Source organism: Elephas maximus, chromosome 27 (assembly GCF_024166365.1).
Source record: "Elephas maximus indicus isolate mEleMax1 chromosome 27, mEleMax1 primary haplotype, whole genome shotgun sequence".
NCBI classification, from domain to species: domain Eukaryota; kingdom Metazoa; phylum Chordata; class Mammalia; order Proboscidea; family Elephantidae; genus Elephas; species Elephas maximus.
This window is the reverse complement of record NC_064845.1, coordinates 25,551,381-25,574,599: the sequence shown is the minus strand read 5'-3', so window position 1 is coordinate 25,574,599 and position 23,219 is coordinate 25,551,381. Positions and strand designations below refer to the sequence as shown.

General features: G+C 44.9%; 1 pseudogene; it reads left to right on the top strand.

The window, feature by feature from the left end:
• The first annotated feature begins 786 nt into the window (after window positions 1–786).
• Window positions 787–1,910, top strand: LOC126068329 (cellular tumor antigen p53-like; annotated as a pseudogene).
• Window positions 1,911–23,219: the final 21,309 nt, after the last annotated feature.

The window sequence follows — 23,219 nt, the reverse complement described above, 5'->3', positions numbered from 1 at the left end:
ATTATTATTCGGCCATTAGGAAAAATGACGTTCAGATACATGCTACCACATGCAAAAACCACATGGATGACCCCTGAAAATATTAGCCCTTAGGGAGTTCATGAACTTCAATTTAAGAACAAGTGATTGGGGAAGGACTCTTCTGGGATGGTTAAGGTTTTTTCTTACAGGAAACAGACGGTGTGCAGAAAAGTTTTAAAAACCCAAAGATGCACAGAAAAATCCTGCTCGGGATCAGTCAGGGAAGAAAAGAACGAGCTGCAAAGAGAAGTCTAACCTTGACTTTCTCCCCAAACCCAACACTATTCATGACGTGCCTTTAAAATCCTACACTAAGGAATTACCCAGAGAATTTGCTTGGCGCCAGCTCTGCAGACAAAACATGTTTTATGTCCTGATGGCAGGTGAAGAGAGGCAGCACTGGGAACTGGAAGATCCAGATGAGATCCAAGCTTCAGTCTTAGTCCCCTTGTTTTCTGCCACTAACTAGCCCCGTTAGCTTGGTCAGGTCACCTAGTTTCTGAATTGAAACTTCCTGGCTATAAAATGAAAAGTTTGAATTAAACCATCTCTGGAATTCTTTCTAGCTATGACTTTGTGATTCTAAGATAATGCATAACTATCTGGAAGAAATGTTAACGAGTCAAAAGCCCGAAGCCACCATCCTGGGCACAGCTAGTTGCTGGGCTCTGGGGGCACCTTCTTTCTGGACTTGGAGAGTCCTTCCCAAGAAGGTTACACACTTCCCTGAGGTTCCGTAGCCAGACTGCCTTCCCTGGAGCTGCAATGGAGGAGCCTCAGTCAGATCTCAGCACTGAGCTCCCTCTGAGTCGAGACGTTTTCATACTTGGGGAAACTCCTTCCTGAGAAGCTGGTTCTGTCCCCCTCACTGTCCCCAGCAGCAGAGGCAGTAGACGATCTGCTACTCCCAGAAGATGCTGCAGACTGGCTAGAAAGCCAAGCTGGGGCTCAAGGAATATCAGAAGCGCCTACACTAGCCACCTCCTGGATGCTGTCATCCTCTGTCCCTTCTCAGAAGACCTACCCAGCAACTATCGTTTCTGTCTGGGCTTCTTGCATTCTGGGACAGCCAAGTCCGTCACCTACACGTACTCCCCTGAACTTAACATGCTGTTTTGCCAGCTGGCAAAGGCCTGTCCAGTGCAGCCGTGGGTCACCTCAACACCCCCGCCTAGCACCTGTGTTCACACCATGGCCATCTATCAGACGTCAGCATATGATGGAGGTCGTGAAGCACTGCCGCCACCTTGAGTGCCACTCTGACTATAGCGATTGCTTGGACCCTCCTCAGCACCTCATGCAGTGGGAGGAAACCTGCATGCTGAGTATTTGGAGGACACCATCACTCTATGACACAGTGTGGGGTGCCCTATGAGCCACCAGAGGTCGGTTCTGACTACCACCATTCACTTCAACTTCATGTGTAACAGCTCCTGCATGGGGAGCATGAACCCATCCTCACCATCATCACACTGGAAGACTCCAATGGTAATCCGCTGGGACACAACACTTTTGAGGTGCATATTTGTACCTGTCCCGGGAGACACAGATGTACAGAGGAAGACAATTTCCACAAGAAGTGGGAGCCTTGCCCTGAGCCACCCTCTGGGAGGATCACTAAGCAAACACTGCCCACCAGCACCAGCTCCTCTACCAAGCCAAAGAAGAAGCCACTGGATGAAAAATACTTCACCCTTCAGATCCATGGGCATGAATGCTTCAAGATGTTCCTAAAGCTCAACGAGGCCTTGGAGCTGAAGGATGCCCAGGCTGGGAAGCAGCCAGAGGGGAGCAGGGCTCAATCCAGCCTTCCCAAGTCTAAGAAAAGGCAATCTACCTCCCGCCATAAAAAACTAACATTCAAGAGAGAGCAGCCTGACTCAGACTGACGTCCTTCACTTCCTGTCCCCCATTTACACACCCTGCCCCTGCCTTCCTTCCCTACCATTTTGAAATTCACATGCTTGAACCCCTGCTTCATACAGGTGTGCCTCCAAAACACTCAGGAACTCTTCACTTACCTTGGTCTGGGCCTCCACTAAAGATGTTGGCCTACACTGGTGTTTTGGGGGGCATGAGGGCAGCTGGGACAATCCAGCTTAGATTTTAAGGTTTTTACTATAAAAAATGCTTGGGAGAGAGGATAGCATTCCTGCACGTAAGAATTAGATTTTAAAACCAGTCACAGAACTGGCCATACCTGGGTTGGAAGCCTAGGTCACCAGCAGACTAGCCAGGGAAACTATCTCAAGGTGTTTCACTCCTCCCGACAGCAATGTGCACGTCTGTGAAATGCTGACACCCACCACCTACCTCGTGGGGTTTGACATGAGGTTAATGAAATGATGTGTGTATGACTCAAAGATCCCAGAGTGCTGGAAGTCACCAGGCTGCTGGCCTTAAAACCGTCTTAGATCACATGGCATCTGGGACTTGGCCTCTGGGGAGTCTTGGTCCCCCTGTCCCTGTTGGTTGATGGACTGACTGGGCAGCTGGTTTAGGGGAGGGAGTTTCCAAGTCCCTTTGCTGCTGGCCTAGCCACATCCTGTCTAGCCTCCAGGTAAACCTCAGCACCTAAAAGGAACCCTTGCCTCACCCCACTCCCTGGAGGATTCCAGCTTTTATGTGGGATCTGTACCCACCACCATGTCTTACTGCCCCCGATGCTCAGAGTCTAATTTCTCTGCACTCTGGAAGGCACATTTGCGTTCTTCGCCTGTATCCCTTCTCCTCTCTCTTTTTATATCCCATTTTTATATCTGTTTCTTATTTTACAATAAAACTTTGCTATCAAAAAAAAAATACTAATGAGACTTTAAATTTCTTCTCACCCTATGTCATGGATTGTACTGTCACCCCAAAATTGTATTATGTGTACCAACTTGGTTAGGCCAGGATTCCCAGGGTTCTGTGATTGTCCTCCATTTTGTGAATGTAATTTTATGTAAAAGACGGGTAGGGAGGGATTGTAACACCCTTACCAGGTAATCTCCCTGAGCCAATGTAAAGGGAGTTTCCCTGGGATCTGGCCTCCACCACCTTTTATGTCTCAAGAGATAAAAAGGAAAGGGAAGGAAGCAGAGAGTTGGAGATCTCATACCACCAAGAAAGCAGCACCAGGAGCAGACCACATCCTTTGGATCTGAGGTTCCTGTGCTGAGATGCTCCCAGACCAAGGGAAGACAGATGCATCACAAGAACTTTCCTTCAGGGCCCACAGAGAAAGAAAGCCTTCCCCTGAAACCACCGCCCTGACTTTGGGCTTCTAGTCTACTGGACTGAGAGAGAATAAACTTCTCTTTGTTAAAGCCATCCACTTGTGGTATTTGTTATAGCAGCACTACATGACTAAGACTCCCTACACTCACAGTAGGAAAATGCCTTCTAAATGAGAATTTTCCAGAGGCTTCAGAAATACCTACACAAATCACATAGTCAGACCATTTCAGGCTTGGATGGAATCTTAAGCAACACTTGCCACTTCACCAATCCCAGCGAACAGGTGAGAAAACTGAGGTTCAGAAAAGTGAAGAGAGCTGGGGTCACATAAAGAGGCAATGTTAATAAGCTGTTGTGACTATTGCTATTTAGTACTAGCAGGATTTTTTCCCCAACAATTTTTATATGTACAATTCAGTGACATTGATTACATTGAAAATGTTGTACAACCATTACGACTATCCTTTTCCAAATTATCCCACCACCATTAACAGAAACTCAGTGGCCCCTAAGCACTGACTTCCCCTTTACTCTTCCCTCCCACCCCGGCAATCGCTAATAAGCTCTGGTCTCTATAAAAAAAAATCGGCCTATTTCATGTAAGAGGGATCAAACAGTATCTGTCTGTGACTGACTTATTTTGCTCAGCATAATGTTTTCCAGGTTTGTCCACCTTATAGCATGTATCAGGATGTCATGGCTGAATAATAGCCCATTGTTATGTATATTCCACATTTTCTTTATCCATTCATCTCTTGATGGACATTTTTCTTGTTTTCAAGTTTGGGCTATTGTGAGTTGGGCTGCAATAAACACTGGTATACAGGTTGCTGTTTGCATCCCTGCTTTCAGTTCTTTGGGCCACATGCTTAGGACTGGGACTGCTGGGTCATATGTTCTACATTTAACTTTTCTGAGGAACCACCAAACTTTTCCACAGCGACTATGGCATCTTCCATTCCCACCAGCAATGAACAAGGGTTCCAAGTTCTCCACATCCTTGCCAACACCTCTTCTTTTCCTCTTTTTTTTAATTATACCCATTCTAGTGGGGATGAGGTGGTATGCCATTGTGGGTTTGATTTTTTTTAATGAGTAATAATGTTGAGCTAGCACCAGCAGAATTTTAGGATTTGTCACTGGTAATAAAAGCAAGCTCATCAGTTCATTTGAAGACAGACAGAAATAAACCTCCAATAAGCTGAGCATAGAATACGAACTGCAAGAGGAAGCAGGTGACTGGGGTACTGGCACCAAAGGCAGTGTATTCTACCTGGGTCAGGGTCAAAGCTGAGGGCTTCATTATACACAGTAACCTCCCCATCAATGGCAACAGCACCCATCTCCCTCAAACATCATGTCTACAAAATCCATTTCAAACAACAGCCATCTAGTTATCTCCAAAGAGAGAATGGATGAATGACCCTGGCTCCTAAGGTCAATAAAACCAATGTCCAAGTTTTCGGTTGTGAATAAAATCTCAAAAGGACAGAATTTAAGAAAATCCATACTTCTTAGGAAGTTTCAAGTTTTAGAAGAAAGTGATTTGAGAATAACTTTGACCTGCCTTCTGTGTCAGCCCTGAAATATAGTGGCTAATTAACCAACAGTATTTTTACTAATACTCTCATCCCTACCTTCAGGGTATGTGATTATTGGACACTGATCCAATAATGTATATTTCCAGAATCCCACCCATGTGTGTAGACTAGCTTTACAAGGAAAGAATTAGAAACTATGAAGTTATGGGGAATTTTTATTGAATTATGATTTCAATATTCAATTAAGCAATTTATTCAAAGTGCTTTCAAACCCTGTATTATGATGCTTAATTAGTAGGTTACATTCCGCCTTCTCCCCCCACTACACACACACAACCAGCAAAGTAACCACAACCATCCAACCTTCCAGACGACCTGCCAGTCACAATGGAGGCTCCTGTGGAGGTTATGCATCTCAGGTTGTAGCTTATGCTTGTAATGTGCTCTAGAAACCTTATAGAAAAAGTTTGGCTTTCACAATTATTTTCTTTGACCTTCTCTTTGACTGAGATCTCACAAAGCCTCTCAAGATCTTCTAGACTAGATGCTACATACTGCTGGTTTGCCAGCTCCATTGTTTCATCTCCTCCAGGAATTCCCAGAGACAGCAGTGCCACCTGCTGGTAGGGACGGCACAATCTGCTCTCTGGAAAATTTTTTTTTTTTTTTTTTTTTTATGGGTGACAGGAATGGCAGCCTAGATTTCTGTCTTTGGGAGCCTTTCTTTTCTAGACCATATTATAAGCATAAGCTACCACCTGAGATGCATAACCTCCACAGGAGCCTCCACTGTGACTGGCAGGTCGTCTGGAAGCCACGTAAAGCAAAGCCAGGCTGGCCAACAATGAGGCACTTCTGCCTGGAAATGCCTCCTCAATGCTGCACATGCAAGAGCCTCACTGAATTCAACATTTCCTGGCTCTCCTTTTCCCCCACTGCATCAGCATCAGATAATAGCACTCCCAGCCCCGACCTGTGGCTATGCTATCTAGCTCTGTCTCACATCCTAAGGAAGGTGCTCACACCCCTCTCAATGTGAAGGCTCTTACATGCACACAATGTGACACAGATCCTTCTCAAGGGACACTACTCCTTAGGCATGCAGGTCGGACTCTAATCTCTTTCTTTTGCCCTCCATCCTCCGGGTGCCTTACCCAAGGGACAGAAACAACAGAAAGGAAATGATTTTGTTGTTTTGAAAGTAACAGTAATGAGTTTTCATTGATTCAGACAATAAAACCTTGTGCTATAGGTCACTGATACATGTTGCGTCCCTCAAGATGAACTAAGCCTGCCGATCGTCCTGGTTTCCCTTCTTAAACTGATCAGTATTTTTCCACCTTTTCAAAGCCCCTTCTGTAGGCTGAACGTAAGAACTGCATGCCCTTTGTGTAGTTTTCACAGGCAGTCCCCAGTTACAAACGTGCCACTAACGTGCAACCTGTAGTTACAAACCAATCCCCATAAAGCCTATTTACATGAAAAATTTGAGGTGTATACAACATAAACTGGCGCTACTTTGGGAAGCGCGTTAGAACACTTATTATTACCATATTATCATGTTAAGGATATTTTAGTGTAGCTGGAAATGTTTCTTTAATGTTTATGTAGAGAAAAGGAACACTACATCCTAAGACAAACATTTGATTAACTGACGTTAGATACAAACCGTACCTAACTGTTCCGACTTACGTACAAATTCAACTTAAAGGCAGATTTAGGAGCGGAACTAGTTCGTAATCCAGGAACCGCCTGCATGACAAAAATGACATTTTTTTTTCTTTAGACCTGAAAGCATATAGTTTTTCAAGTTATACCACCTCTCTCAACCTTCAGAATTCCTTCCCCCACCATCACCAATACCAACTTAAAACTTTTAGGCAAAGTTTTCAGTTATTCCCAATAATTTGCTTTGTGTTCCAAACCACTAACTGACAACCTGTATTTCACTTTACTAGGAACAGTTGTTATGTTCCCAGAGACCTTGAGCTTCACAGCAACTTCTTTTACTTTCACGCACCTCAGAGTTCTCTGCTCCCTAACAAATCTAAGTGCTCCCTCTTCAATTTTTTTTTTTTTTGACTTGTCAAGCTAATTGATTTCCTATCAAGTGTGGACATTTTGTCAGGATGCAGGGGCAAATTAAGCAGTAAGCAAGGTACTCACGGGATTACATTAAGCAAGGTGTGCAACAGGCTTAATTGTGTTTGTTTACCAATCAGTAGGGCACAATTTCATGGGGGTTTCATCACCACTTTCATGTGGTGAAAAACAGGTAAAATTTTGACTACAGACTAGTAAGTAGGCACAAGTAACCCCATGTGTACCTTGCTTAGTGGATAATCCATCTCAGGAGTATGTCTTAGATGTTTGAAAATCATACTGTTTCCTAAAAAACCAATCTGTAGCAAGAAGAGGAATAAAACGGCTTTGAAAAGGTATCAGGATGTCTCCAGGGAATCAGGTAAATAAAGATCTTTGTTAATCTCATGCCAGAATAAATTCTAAGTCGATTACACTGAAACTCCAGAATACAGGAAAATTAACAAAGTAGTTAACCAGGGGAAAACTGAAGGGACTTTTTATGTTTCACTGTAAGGATGTACAGTATGCCCTGCCTATTGCAGGTCTGCGGAAATGGAGGAGAGAGGTAGGCGATACCCTGCAGTTTTAATCTGCTCTGAAACTCCTGCACACACCTCCCCTTTTCAAAGCGTGGTTTACAAGAGAGATTCCCTCCCCACACATCCCTCTTCTGCCAGCCAAATGGTCTTCTTCAAACACACCCTTTTCAAAGAACTGAGGAAGTCTGAAGAGGCTTAATTTACACCCTGCGTTCCTCTCCCGACAGTCCATTAATAAGCAAAAAAACAAGTAATTACGCGCTTGGACAGCCCCCGAAAAACCTCAGTTTACAGCGACCGCCCCCCCCTCCCCCCACAAAAAACACACACACAAAATCTGTCTTCTTGAAGAAGAATCTCAGTGTGCTGACCTGGTCCGCAGTTCACTGCACGCATTTCCTTCCCCACAATTTACCAGTCATCAGTTAAGCCTCTCATTTAGACCTGCTCCGCCAGCGCGCAACTGCTTAGAACATTTTTACCCCTATAACGAATCTCTGGGTTCCTTCAGCCCATTCACAGCGCCCACCTGCGGGGAACCTGGGCCCTTCAGCCCGCTCAGAGCGCCCACCTGCGGGGAACCTGGGCCCTTCAGCCCGCTCAGAGCGCCCACCTGCGGGGAACCTGGGCCCTTCAGCCCGCTCAGAGCGCCCACCTGCGGGGAACCTGGGCCCTTCAGCCCGCTCAGAGCGCCCACCTGCGGGGAACCTGGGCCCTTCAGCCCGCTCAGAGCGCCCACCTGCGGGGAACCTGGGCCCTTCAGCCCTCTCAGAGCGCCCAGCTGCGGGGAACCTGGGCCCTTCAGCCCGCTCAGAGCGCCCAGCTGCGGGGAACCTGGGCCCTTCAGCCCGCTCAGAGCGCCCACCTGCGGGGAACCTGGGCCCTTCAGCCCTCTCAGAGCGCCCAGCTGCGGGGAACCTGGGCCCTTCAGCCCGCTCAGAGCGCCCACCTGCGCGGAACCTGGGCCCTTCAGCCCGCTCAGAGCGCCCACCTGCGCGGAACCTGGGCCCTTCAGCCCGCTCAGAGCGCCCACCTGCGGGGAACCTGGGCCCTTCAGCCCGCTCAGAGCGCCCAACTGCGGGGAACCTGGGACCTTCAGCCCACTCAGAGAGCCCACCTGCGGGGAACCTGGGCCCTTCAGCCCACTCAGAGCGCCCACCTGCGGGGAACCTGGGCCCAGGACTCGCCTGCAGGTCCAGCGGGCAGAGAAGCTTCTCAGGGCGACACTCGGGCTCGGTCCCCGGGTCACGCCGCCCCCACCCCGCCCGCACCGGGGCAGAGAGCGCTTCTGCACAGCTGCGCCTGCAATTCGGCGTCGTTCACAGCCCCGGGATCAGTGCGGGTCCCCAGGCTTCAGAGGTTCGCGTCCCAAGGCCTGGGCCACTTTAAGGTGACACTCCATTCCTTCCTTCATTTTCCCGCTGCATTAATGCCACCTTCTGCTGGGCCCCAGCCCGGGTCCGCGCCTGGAACGCCTCCACCTCACCACCAGCGCCCTTTACCTGCCAGCATCCCTCTGGGCGGGAAACAAAGGCGGAGGCGACGCTGCCAGGTGGGCAACTCCCCTCAGGCGGCCCCATCTCCACGGTGGGGAGGATGTAGAGACGCCTAAGGGGGTACGAAAGGGAAACCGAGGCACCGAGGGGGTGGCTGAGCCTGGGTCTGCGGCCACCTCAGAAGCTGGGCTCCCGGGGCGGGGCGGGATAGCCCCAGACTAGCCCCGCGCCGCCCGCCCTGCCCATCCCGCTCACCCCCACCCCGCGGAGGGATGGGGCCGACAACCCCAAGGCGTCGCTCACCTCAGGAGAAACGCTCTGGCTCCCTCCGACGGCGCCAGAGAAAGCCCCGCGGCTCGCGCACGCGCACTAGCGCTCTCGCGCCTTCGCCCCTCTGGTCCACGCGCGCGCCCCTCCGACCAGGCTCTGGCCCGCCCCGGGCGTGTCCGTCAGCGTCCTCGACAGCGAATCAGCTCGCACGGGAGGCCCAGCGCCGGTCACGTGGCCACAGCAGCCAATCACCAAGTTGCCCTCGGCTGCACAGGATCCCAAGTCTCTGGGGAGTCTGTTGCTACAGGGTGGAGGGTGCGAGGCGTGCAGGAAAAGACTAAGCCTGCGTGTTCCGGACTGAGAAGCCCTGGATTGATCTTTTGCTACATCTGTTAGTTTCTAAAATCCTGATATGAATAGTCATCACCTGGGTATCTTGTTAAACTGCGGATTCTGATCCAGTAAGTTTGGGGTAGGGACCTGAGAGTCCACCTTTCTAACTAGCTCCCAGGTGCTGGTGATGATGCTCCTGGTCTGAGGACCACCCTTGAGGAGCAAGATTTTAAGGAAACCTGTCAGGAAGCATCGATTTTGCACCGTCCCATGTTATTTTCACGTTTTCAGACCTCTTCCTCCAGTGATGCAGAGCATTCCTGTGACTAAGTAGGGGGTGTCCTAGTGATGCTCATAGTTTGGGCACCGGCTGAGGGAAAAAAAAAACCCGCTAACCAAACCCACTGCTGTGGTGTCGATTTGGACTCATAGACCCTACAGGACAGAGTAGAAGTGCCCCATAGGGTTTCCAAGGCTGTAAATCTTTAGGGAAGCAGACTGCTTTGTCCCAGGAGCAGCTGGTGGATCGGAACCCCTGACCTTCCACCGTTCTGCTGTGTTTAATTCCCGCACCACCCACTCTTAGGCTAAGGGTCCACAACCTATGCCAACTTGGGGTTGGAGTGTGGAAAGTAGAAATGGGGACTGTATGATCCTTGGACATAACAGGACTGTGTTTGTTCTAAAATATTGGGCATGCGTTTCTGAGTGGCAGCTCTACCAGACTCTGGCTTAAAGTGCCCCCTACTTTGTGGAATTTACACTCTGTTATAGAACTCCAGGGGCAAGTTCAGGGAGGGAGCTTGGAGTACAGGAAAAAGATGCAGGTATCTGATGTTTGCAGTCTAAGCTAGAGTGGTTGTAATCTAACCTGCCTTAGAAGTCTTAAAAAATTTTCCAGATACTCTTCTGTAATTCCAGAGTCAGGATGTCAAGAAGCCCATTGCCTCCGCCATCTCTCAAACTTGACCTGAACTTAGTGTACAGACTGTCCATCTAGAAGCTTTGTTGTTCAGCATAGCCAAGCTCTTATTACCTAGTGTTGTACTGATGTGCTTCAAGAGTCTAAGGGTTAAATTCTCCAAAACTTTCAGACCAGGTGGTGTGATATTCCACCACACTGCTTCAAGCAGTTATCTCTCACTCTTCATCAAGGGGACTAAACTGCCACTTAGAGAAAACTTTGTCCTTGTCAGTGTGTCTTATCAGGACTAGAAGTGAAGCCCAATCAGTAACCTCGGACATTGTTCATCACGTTGCTCAGTATCAGAGCAGACATAGCATAAAATTCAGAGTTTCTGGGAACACATTAAATTAAGTTCTGGTTACAGCAGGAATAAACAGCTGTCCAACGGAGAAAAATACATTTGAAGTCTCAAAGAAAATTTCCTTTGCCGTCTTTTACGGTCGCTATGAGTTGGAATCAACCCAATGACAGTGGGTTTGGTTTGAGTTGGTTTTAGCATTAAACCAACTGGAGGAGTCCTGGTGGCTCAGTGGTAAAGTGCTTGACTGTTAACCAGAACTCAGTGGTTTAAACCCACCGGGCTTATCATGGGAGGAAGATGTGGCGACCTGCTTCTGTGACGATTCCAACCTTGGAAGCCCTATGGGGCAGGTCTACTCTGTCATATAGGGTCGCTATGAGTCGGAATCGACTCCACGGCAATGGGTTTGATTTCGGGTTTATCATTAAACCAGTGGTTCTTAAGCGCGGCTGTGCAGTAAAGGTTTTTAAGGGTGTAGATTTGGGGCCCCTGTGCCCAGAGGTTCTGCTTGGTGTGAGGCCCGGAACCTGGGTAGCTATAGGTTTAAAAAGTTCCACAGGTGATTTGCTATCCAGCATGTGTGAGAACACCTGCGTAAGTTGCTAGATCAATGGAGTCATTCTCTCACAAGGAAAAGTCACCTCTGCAACACAGATCACTAATGACACGAAGACTCTGAAAACAGAGGGCATTTTCCACACAATATGTGCGAATACATAAGAAAGGCCAAAAATAATTCATAGGAAATAAATACACCAAGGATAATTCAGCAGTACGAATTGAAAAGCCAGGTCCACAACTCAGTTTCATTGTAGGTGATTAGCTAAATATTTCAAAAAGAACCTATTATCTTTGTCAACCATGCCAAGCTGACCAGCTCTCTAGTGATATCCTCACTTATTCTGTGCCACTCTTACCAAAAGCAAATTCCTGGTTGAATATCATTAACAGTTATTCTCTGAGGCTTTTCCCAAAGTATGTAACGAGTCACCAGGGGTACTTGTTAAAATGCAGATCCCCAGGACTCACCCCAGAGTCTCTGGTTACCTCTCTCATGTAACGATCCTGAAGTCAGTATTGGTTAAATGGGAGTCAAGACTAGACCTCCTGATAGAGAGCATCTACACATAGGCAAGCCCTCAAGTAAAAGAGCTATGCTGTTAGTTTAGTTTGCCATGCTGGCTAAATATAGGAGGGCCATTCCATTTTAAAAAACTCCAAGAGATTCTCCGTTCTGTTTACTGGGATTTTATGAAGCTCTGTCATTATTATTATTATTTTTAATAAGGCATCAGGATGCTGTTGTTGCACAGAGTTTTTCTATGGAATGATGTGTAATGCAGTGGAGCTTGACTCAGTTTTTAACTCAATTAGTGAGGTCCCCTGAGAACGCTCTCCTAACAGCAGTCGTCTTTTTCTAAAGTGACTTTATTTGTGACACCAAAAATATGGAAGCCCAACGTGTGAGCCTTCAAACTAGCTTCCGTCCTGCTCTGATGCTTCTAAAAATATATTTCACACCATCCAAATGGGACGAATGTTTTTCGCCTTGTAAACTTGTAGCTCTATCTATTGGGTAAAATAAGGACAGATTTCACTGATATTTAACTAGCGTGAATACTGTGAATTTTAAACTAGAAAAAAAATTGTTTTTCCTTTATGGGTGTCATCATTATAAACAGAGGCAACAGGAAACAAAGAGATGCTTACTTGAGGATATGAATTTGTATAAAGGACATCTAGGCCCTTATTCACTTTCTGTTTCTCAGTCTACTTGCCTCACATACATAACTCAGCCCCACCTCTCTGCCCCTTGATAACTTAGCTCCAGCCACAACTATCTTCTTAACTTTTCCTCAAATACTCCAAGCCCACTCTTGTCGCAGGAACACACTACTCTCTCTCTGGATGGGATCTTCTGCCCCCATGTACACACAGGGCCCTCTCTCCCTCGTTGAACAGGTCTTTGCTTAAAGGAGTCCTTGTCAGAGAGGCCTTCCCTGGTCAAATGATCCAAAAAAGCATTTCCTCCAGCAACTGGTGCTCTCTAACCAAGCCTTTCTCAACCAGGGTTCCGTGAGAGAATTTCCCTAGAGAAAACCATGTCAGTGACTTTTTTCATGCCTCCCGAGGATGGTACATAGCTAACATCCTTCTAGTTGCATAGAAGCTAATTCCTTATACATAACAGCTGCTTTAGGGCATTAGGGTTTAATTCTCCCGTGGAACTGATAGAAAAGGGCTGCTGTAAATGGTTATCCCACTGGATTTTTCTTCTGAGCTCTTATCAACATTTCATGAATTATTTCTTTGTCTCTAGAATGTAAGCATATGGACCTTGATTTTGTTCCCTGCTTATCCTCCATGCCTAGAACTGGTATATAGTAAGAAAAACAAATCCACTGCAGTCCAGTCCATTTCAACTCATAGTGACCCTATAGGACAGAGTAGAACTGCCCCATACAGTTTCCAAGGAGCACCTGGTGGATTCCAACTGCTGACCTTTTGCTTAGCTGCCATAGCTCTTAACCACTATGCAACCAGGGTTTTCCTGGTATAGAGTAGACACTCAAAAAATATTTGTTGAATAAACTCCACAGCAGCAATTTGTGTTATAACTTTTTAAAAGCTTTTCCATTTTTAAAACAATTCATGTTAAAACTTCTATATGCACAAATATGTATATTATGGATTTCCTGAGTGGTATGATAAGACAGGAAATGTTAAAAGAATTGGAAAAGCTAAAAATATTTGTCCAGATACTAATAAAAGAATGCTTTCGTCATCCAAACGTAAATGACCAACTGCTCAATCAGGATGAGAGATAGGGGAGGGGTTAATAATTTGGGGATGTTTTCTACAACCCTTAACAACAGAAAATAGAGCGGGCTTTCATTCCAGACAGGATCAGAAATGGAGTCTAGAGATTGCTGTGGGTGAGCCACTCAGTAAGAATTAAAAACATAATTAAATTCTGCATCCTCATGAGACAGAGGAAAACCAAGAAACCTGTTTCATGCACTCTAGATTTTTAAAAAGGAAAATATGATCAATGTAGGCCCCACTCAGGAGATAATTGAAAGGAAGTACTTTAAAAAGTCAATAACCCACAAGAAAATCCTATATACTTTTTCCCCTGCTGTCCATGAAAAGTTTGTACCAAGAAATAAAAATAACAAGCATTTTGGGGTAGAAGCTAAAAAGAGAACTGGTAAAGTTAAAGCCATATAAATTACTAGAGAAAAAATAGGGCATTTTCCCCAAACTGGCAAGAGAGCTTATGTGAACAGGATAAAGACACCCAATAAACTATAAATGAGGAGAATAATAACTACACCAGAAAGACTTTGAAAAGCACCTTGCAAGTATCTTAGAAACCAATAAAAGGAGATTGTTTCAACATGTAAATGGGAGGAAGTCACTCAAAGAAGAAGTGTGATCTTTGATCCTCGTAAAGGATTTGCTCAAGAATGGAAAAGGGGACATCTTACAGGCTGAATTGTTTGATCCAAATGGAAAGAATTAATGGAGACTTCCTTTCCCATGATGTCCCCAAAGATGGACTAGTTGGAATTACTTGACTGCGTGCTACTCAATATACTTTACCAGGCTGGACAAAATCAATGTGGACAAAATGTCAGTACAGAGAAATGGAGAATCTGCCGACTCAGATGGGTGGCTTATATCTACAAATGTGTAGCTGTAACCCCATGCACAAAGGGAGTTCAGAGGAGACCTCAAGAATCATGGTCAGAAGAGTCTTACTTTAACACCAGGCAAAGTCACAGAGCCTATAACAGCGATTAAAAAATCACTGGATATTTAAACAAAAATCATCTTTGGGAAGAAAGCCAATGTGAATTTTAAAAGTAAAAACATGCTTGATTTGCTGGTTTCAGGAGACATGCGCTGGTCACTAAACAAATGAGAACCGATGACTATCTTCTAAAAAAAAAAAAAAATCTTCTGGGCTAGTATATTTCTTTCCAATTGACTTTAACTGGGCTCTCCATGATGGCAACAGGGGTACAGACCACAGAATATTGCACAATCAATAGACAGCAACGTGCCCTCCTCTGAATGAAGTCCAAAGAGTAGGAATCCTGAGGGATCACATTAAACATACACCTACTTCTTAACTCCTGTAGTAAAGAAATACTTAAGTGTTTGCTAAGTAGATTACTTTCAAAATGTGACATGCTTCAAATGCCCTCATCATATACACTGTCTTGCTGTTTGACTAGGCAGGATAAGAACTACATATCACCATATCGTATTTTTGCTTATCTCTTATGACCTTACTATTGTGCATTTATTAACCTGTTAAAGTTACAGGTTTAAAACGAACTAAAAGCCCAGCACACAGTAAGCATTCAATAAATGTTAACTGTTTAAATTGATTTAATAAATAAATAAAACTTCAGAAAACCAATCAATAGATTCCAGGCTGTCCACTCTCCCCTCCCAACCCCAATGTTCTTTCATTTTGTACTGGGCTCCCTTCTGGAATTTCATCAGCTATCTCCAGCTGTATCAGCAACAGCCCTCTGGCAAAAAGTTCCTGCTAATAAGGGTGCAAAAACCATAGTCTTTATAGATTCTTATAGCTATTTATGGGAGTTCCTGGGTGGCACAAACGGTTAAGCGCTGGACCACTAGCCGCAGAGGCTGGCAGTTTGAACCCACCCAGAGGTGTCTCAGAAGACAGGCATAGTGATCTGTATCTGAAAGTTCACAGCCTTGGAAACCCTGTGGAGCACAGATTTACTCTAACACACGTGGGTCGCCATAGCTGGAGTCAACTCGGGGACAACTGTTTGTTAGCTTACCTAAAAATATTAAGGTTAATGAGTAGTAATCCCATTCATTCACTCACACATGCCCCAGCTTTGAGGAAGTGCTCCTTGGGTATGGTAATTTAGTCCTGATAAGTGTGTAAGGTTTGGGATGCAGCAGTCACCCATAGCTGAGGCACAGACAGATAAAACATGGCATAAAACAGAGAAAGGGAAAAAAGAGTGAGAGAGACAGAGACTGTGGTTTAAGGCAGATGTTACAAGACAGACGCCTATAGGGTGAGACAGGCGAAGAGAACGAATGAAACAGGCAGCGATAAGACAGTAAGAAAAGTTGGGGACTGTGGTATTACTAAATTGCAGCCCATTTTTGCAACATGAGAATGCAAGATCTGCCACATCTCGTGATTTTTTTTTATTAACTTTTATTGAGCTTCAAGTGAACGTTTACAAATCAAGTCAGACTGTCACACATAAGTTTATATACACCTTACTCCGTACTCCCACTTGCTCTCCCCCTAATGAGTCAGCCCTTCCATCGTGATTTTTTTAGAGATCTAGAAATCTGGATTTGTATGAGAACTTACCCATTTTAAAAAAAGAAATCTCTGTGGGCCAAGCAAAACACATCTACAAATCAGATACGAGCCACAGCTACAACCCTTAGCTAAAAGGGTCAATTCCCCAGCCTAAAATCTCTCAAACTCCTTCCCAGAACTGTGTCATATGACCACTACTAGGTACAGGGGAGGCTGGGAAATTAAGCTAGTTTTTTTGGTTGTTTGCTTTAAGCTGAGTGCATCGTTGTAGTAAACCTGGGTTAAATCGTTGTAGTAAAACCTGGATTCAGCTACTAAGCAAGAAGGAGACCACAGACCCAAAGGAGGGAATATGCCCCAGGCTTTGAGGCTTTTTTTTTTTTTTTTTTGAATACTAGGTCTAAGAGAATTCCACAAACATTTACCTTCTCAGCAACCTCCTTTCTCCCTGCTCTTGAATGTTCCCTGGAGGTCCCTAGATCAAGCAACTAGCCTGAGTATAATGTGACTTCTACTGTTTCATTATACAACTGTATTCAATTAAAGGACTGCAATCACTGTGCTAAATGTGGCCATTATCAATATAGTGTGTGTCTGGGTAAAGCAGACAAATGAGAAAGGAAATATATGCTAGAAATACCAGGTGCAAGAACTTAAAACCTGAATCCCTGCTTTTCCTGGGGCTTTCAATACGTGACAGACATACTTGTCCTGTCACTGTCCCAGTCTCAAGACAAGCAAATGTCTGAGGAGTCATTAGATTTAAATTACTTAGGAAAATGTCTCTGAAGTCAAAAGCTGTATGAACCAAGTACACATTTCTCGTTTTCACGTCAAACTTTAAAATGTGAAAGAGAAGGCAATAATCGACTAGTAATGATGCAACATCAATGGGTGTGGGTTGATCAAGCCCTCTGGACTGCCATAGTATTTTCTGATTTTAGATTCTCTGGGCTTTGCCTTAAACAACATAGGAGCAAAACATCTAGTTAAGACACTGAGCAGAGTATCCGTTTCAGGTTTTCTGTAGTCTTTTTTTTTTGAACATTTTCTTGTGGTTTGAGTAAAATTTTACAGAGCGAATTAGTTTCCCATTCATCAATTTATACACATTATTTTCGTGACAGAAATTGCAATCCCCTCAATCCCCAGTACCTTCCTGGGTTCCCATTAGCCCATCTTTCCTGCCCCTTCCTGCCTTCTGAATTTTGTTCTGGGGAAAATGCTGCCCTTTTGGTCTTGTGTGGTTGATTGTTCTGAGGAGCAGGTTCCTCAAGGGTGTTATTCACTTTAGGGGCCGGTCTTTTGTTTGGCGGAAAGGTGATCTCCAGGAGTGGGTTCAGTTCCAGGTTTGAAGAGTATCTAAGGGCCATAGTTTCAGGAGTTCCACCAGTCTCTATCAGACCGGTAAATCTGGTCTTTTTTATGAATTTGAATTTTGTTCTAGAGTTTTCTCCCATTCTGTCCAGGACCTTCTATTATGATCCCAATCAGAGTGGTTGGTAGTGGTAGCCAGACACCATCTAGTTCTCCTGGTCTCAGGCTAGTGGAAGCTTTGGTTCGTGTGGTCCATTAGTCCTTTTGACTAATTGTTGCCTTGAATCTTTGATTTTCTTCACTCTTCTTTGCTCCAGACAGAAAGAGAGCAATAGCTCTATCTTAGATGGCCACTGACAAGCTTTTAAGACCCCAGTTGCTACTCACCAAAGTAGGACGTAGGACCTTGTCTTTATGGGCTATGTTATGCCCATTGACCTAGATGTTCCCTGAAACTATGGTCCTAAGCCCTCAAGCCCCATGACTCAGTTCCTTAAGGAGTTTGGTTATGGCTAAAAAGTTTCCATAACTTTGCCCTCTGTGTGCTCTACTGTATACATTGATACGTTGACAGCACTTGCATTTATGTATACGCTCATGGGTGTACTCCCACACCTGTTCAGCTTACATATCTACCTATGTATCCACTCTTAAATTATTGTTTGTGGTTAAGTTATTGCAGAATCGTGTATGTAATAGTATTTACCTGCCAGTGCCTTCCTTTGCCTTGGGCATGTGTTGCTGACCTCCCCCTTATTGTGTATTGCCTTCCCCTTTATCCAAGTTAATATGTGTCTACTATTTACTTTGTGATTTTCCTTCCCTCCCGCTCCCATCCCTGGTAACCATCAAAGAATGTTTCTTTCTGTGTGTAAACCTTTTCTTGAGGTTTTATAATACTGATCTCACATAATATGTGTCTTTTTGTGATTGACTTATTTCACTCAGCATAATGTCCTCTAGGTTCATCCATGTTGTGAGATATTTTGCGGATTCATTGTTATCCTTTAACGTTGCACACTGTTCCATTGTGTGTATGTATCATGGTTTAATTATCCATTCAGCCAATGATGGGCACTTAGGTTGTTTTTTCTGTAGTTTTAAGAGACCTGGATTTGCTCTTGATTTCTACCTAGAATTTACTATCTTCAAATTTTATGAAGATCATGTTGTACTTAACCTCATTTTCCATTTACTGGGAAGAAAGAAAAATCATTTGCTTCCATTTTTGCTTTTTACTCATTTCTCGGCATTTTTGTGGAGCTCTCCCCCACACTCCCCCACCAATGATGAAATCTTCTTTAATTAACATCTCTAGTCATCAGGATTTTCTAGAGCTAATGATGCCTGGGAGCCCTGGTGGTGCAGTGGTTAACAGCTCAGCTGCTAACCAATATGTCGGCAGTTTGCAGCCACCAGCTGCTCCTTGAAAACCCTACAGGGAAGTTCTACTCTGTCCTGTAGGGTCACTATGAGTCGGAATGGACTCGATGGCAATGGGTTTGGTTTTTTTGGGGGGGTTAATAATGCCTGAGGAGCCTGTCAATAGCAACACAAATCCACATACAAACATTAAATCCCTGTTACTGGAGTTGTTTACTCTGGGCCTTGCTGGCCAGCTCTTCATGTTCCTTCATCTATTTGCATCGAAGTGGGCTCCCAGCTTTTGTAGATTCAGTATTTGTGTTTCAATCAAGCCAAGTCTCTTTGGAGTTCATCCTTCTTTATTCTTCCACCGAGAAATGTCAAGGCCCTGCCCTTTCCTATAGTTTTAGGGAATGTCTTGTCCTCATCCTCGTATTCCAAAGCAGGAATCAAATGAGAATTACTGTTTCCCTGTCAATCTACCAGTTTCACTTCTATTACATTAGCCTTCAGCAACCCATGCTAAGTCTCGTGAGTCAAATCTTAACTTAGGTTTTAAAACTATATTTCAAAATATGAAATACGCTTCTGTCTTAGATGGGGATTGCTTTGGACTATATATATGGGAAATCCAGTTGCAGTGGCTTATCCAGAATTTTTTAAAACCTTCTCAAAAAGTCCAGAGGCAGGCTGGGGCAGCAGCTGTGCAAAGTCATTGCTGCAGGATTGGTTGCCAGGAAAGCAGCTCAGGGATGGAGAATGCACGCTGGGAGTTTACTGAGGAGCGCTCTTGGGATCAATCCCTATGGGATAATGGAAGGAAGCAGGACTGGACAGAGAACAAGTTGGGCTGTGGTGCCATCACAAGAGGACCTCAGCCAATCACGTGAGATCTGAAGCTGTGATGGTTTTTTAGAAATTTTCTGAGCTGGGGCAAGGGAACAGGCCTTTATACTCCCTCAAAAGCCAGTCACTGGACATGGGTTCCCCACCAGGAAGGAGGCATGACCTTGGGAGGGGTGCCATCTTCAGCTGAGGGTAATTCCGAGAGAAGGCTTACAGCTGAAGGCTATCAGCTAACCACACTCCCAGCAGTGGGGGGTAACAGACTCCAGTCCTGAAGGGGATCTCAGTAGAGAAGGTCAGTGCCCACCACAGTCGTCATATCCTAGGCTCCTTCTACCTTTCTGACCTGCCACTCTTAGCATTTGGCTTTCACGCTCACGTTGCTTCACGCTCTCAAGATGACTATTCCACCCCCTGCCTTATTTCTGCACTTAAGGCAGAAATAAGAAGGATGCAACAAGGAAGAAGAGGTAGTACCTATATTAAAAAAAGAATGATTTCGCAGAGATGTCCACCAATCTTCTGTTTACATCTCACTGGCCACACCTTGTCACATGGCTATTTCTAGATGCAAGAGCTGATGGGAAATGTATGTTTTAGCCAGACACATTGCTGCCTCGATGAAAGCCAGAATTCAAAGTTTTGATTTTCAAGAAAAAGAGGAGAATGGAGATTGGAATTAGCAACTACCAGTACTCCCACACCATCTGATTTTCAAAAATAGTTCACTCTCTTTGACAAGAAGTTGGCAATTCTCTATAAACCTCAGGATTTTTTCCATAATTTCTTCCCAGAAGCCACTTCTCTATCTTGATCACACACTAGTTGTACTACTTCCTTCTGTGGCCACCGCAGGTTAGGATTCCTTTTCTAGTTGTCATGATTATCTCAAAAGAGTAAACCTTAAACTTCTTTCTTACTGATTCATCATTTCTCTCTTTTTCTCTCTCTCACACACAGGCACAGATACATGAGGTTTTACTCTTCCTATGTTTTTGAGAGTAGAGTGATGGTAACAAAGTGCCCTCATTTCATCCAGTCTAAAATCATCATTGTATCCTTGTCAGTGTGGGATCAAACTAAAGTGCATCTAGAGATAAAAGAGGAACCATTGGCAAAATGGGTACACAGAGGATAGAGGTATAGCAAATCCAAGGGAGGGCATCCAGCCACAGTGTAATGGACGGGAAAAAGGTTGCCAGGTTGGGCAAATAAAAATACAGGACACCCAGTTAGATTTAAATTTCAGATAAATAATGAATAATTTTAGTATAAGTGTATCCCAAATATTGTATGGGACACACTGTTACTAAATATTTATTTGTCGTTTATCTGAAACTAAAATTTAACTGTTTACCCTGTGTTTTATCTGGCAACCCTGACCAGGAGGAATAGTGTCCACACCATCACAGAGCTGAATACAGCTACTGTGCCCACTTCTCTAACTACTGACTTCACCTCCTCCCCTGGAGCTTTCCCATAAATGTCTAGCCTGAGAACTACTCCCCAGTATTTTTGGAGACTCATCAAGGCAGCTAAAGCTGAAGCATTCTTTTTAATAACTTACTTTTTTTATTATTTCCTGGAACACAGACCCCCTTGGGCATGTAGATGAGCTGCACGTAGGTCTCCGAATCCACTGAAATTGTGGCCTCACATGGTTTTCATTTATTTATATTCATTAATCCTTTCATTTAGTCATTCAACAAACATTTATGGCTCCTTACTGTATTAAAGGCACTGAACAAGGTCCAGAGAAAAAAGTCAAATAAGACAGAGTCCCTTCATTCAAGATGCCCATGTTATATGTGACATAACCTGCTCTCGGGTTTAGTTAATTGTGGTGCACCAGGGACCCTTGGTGAATCCTGCAGACATGGCTGGAGACTTTCCTGGCAACTTGCCATGGTATAAGTCTGTTATTTGTGAGCACATGGACTCTGAAAACTTGTTAGGAGCACACAATGCTTCAAAGGGTAGGCCACGCCATTGCATTGAGTACTGAAGGGAGCTTGAAGTGAGGGATAGTCTGCTATCTTGCATTATTAGATCATGAGACTCTTTCCACGCTGGCTACTGTGTAGCATTCACTCTAAGAGGACAGAAGCCCAAATGAGAAGCAAAGAATTGTAATTGGAGGTTTTCACTGTCAAGCACTGTGAATGAACAGGACACTTAAGAGAGAGAAGTAGTGAGAAGGTCTTTTCCACAGGACCTGATCATAGAGAAGCTTCTTAACCTGCCCCTCCAAAGGCAGGGTTTGGAAAGGGAGTCTGGCGGTCTCTAATCTCTACCCTTTGAAACAGTTCAACAGTTTAAGGAAAGAAACCTCACAGGCAGAGATGCTGGGAAAACAGTGCCAGTTATTTGTGAGATTAAGGGCTTTGCTGAAATACTCTCACAACTAATGTCTAATTCTATCAGTGACTTTGGACTGGCAAAGAAAAGGGCTAATATCAACCTTTTTTCAGACCTCCTCCCTAAGAACTCAGAATACAGAACTACGCACTTCTTCCCAGCCTCTACAAAGAAGGGAGCAGATTTTGAACATGTATTCTACTCCTGAGGGATGTTGTTACCTTTTATTTGGAAGTTTCTGGTGATCAGATTTGAGAGAGAGAAAGAGAAGATAGATTCAAAAGTTCCCAGATTTATCTTAAAAACACAGCCCATAGCCAGAATGCTCCTTAGAAGCAAGGATGGCGAGACTTGTCTCACGTACTTGGAACATACTATCAGGAGATTCCAGTCCTCCTGGATTCGACAGGGCTTGTAAAACCTACTACTGAAAATCTCCACCCTTAGGTATGGCCCAAGTGCCCCCCTTCTCAGGGGAGGCCATAGATCCTACTATGCCTCGGGGACCCATGCTTTGGAGGGCTTCCTTGAGATTTTCTGTCCCCCTCTTGTAGGTGTGGCAGTACCATTTGAGCAGGATGCCCAGAGCCCAGACTGGGATCTCCATGGACCTTGTTGCCTGTTTTGTCCTTTGGAGCACTCTCTAATTCTCTACCTCATGCGTAGAGTTCACCTGCTGGCCCAAGAAACTCAGGCCCATATATCCATGGGATTGTCCCAGATCTTCTGGGCTAGGCCCTAGATCTACAATGGTAGTCTGGTGAGCAGATTGCTCCTGATGGCAAAAGCAGTACTTCTTGTGTGGGATCACATGAGATTAGAATAAGTTCACAGTTGGGGAAAAGATAATTTGCCAGCTCAACTAACCAGCAGAGCTCAGGACAGAAGTGGCTCCTGTCCCGGCATAAATGGGCCATTGACTCTAAATATCTTTTCCCCCGCATGGACCTGTGATGGCTTATTCCAGGAGAATAGGCCCTTGATGGCAGACTGCAACCACTTCAGCAGTGCAGCGGAGAGGTGGGTGTTTGATATTTGACACCGCTTTGCCTACTAAACAGGGTCCTCACCTACCACATCAAGGGAAAAGGACTGGTGGCTCCACTCAGGTCACCCAGCCACCCGTGACAGGGGTCCAAGGATAACTGGTACCTCCCAGTCCTTACAACCAAAAGCATTGGGTGCCCATGGTCCGTCTGCAGATCCTACCCACCTATACGCTCTAG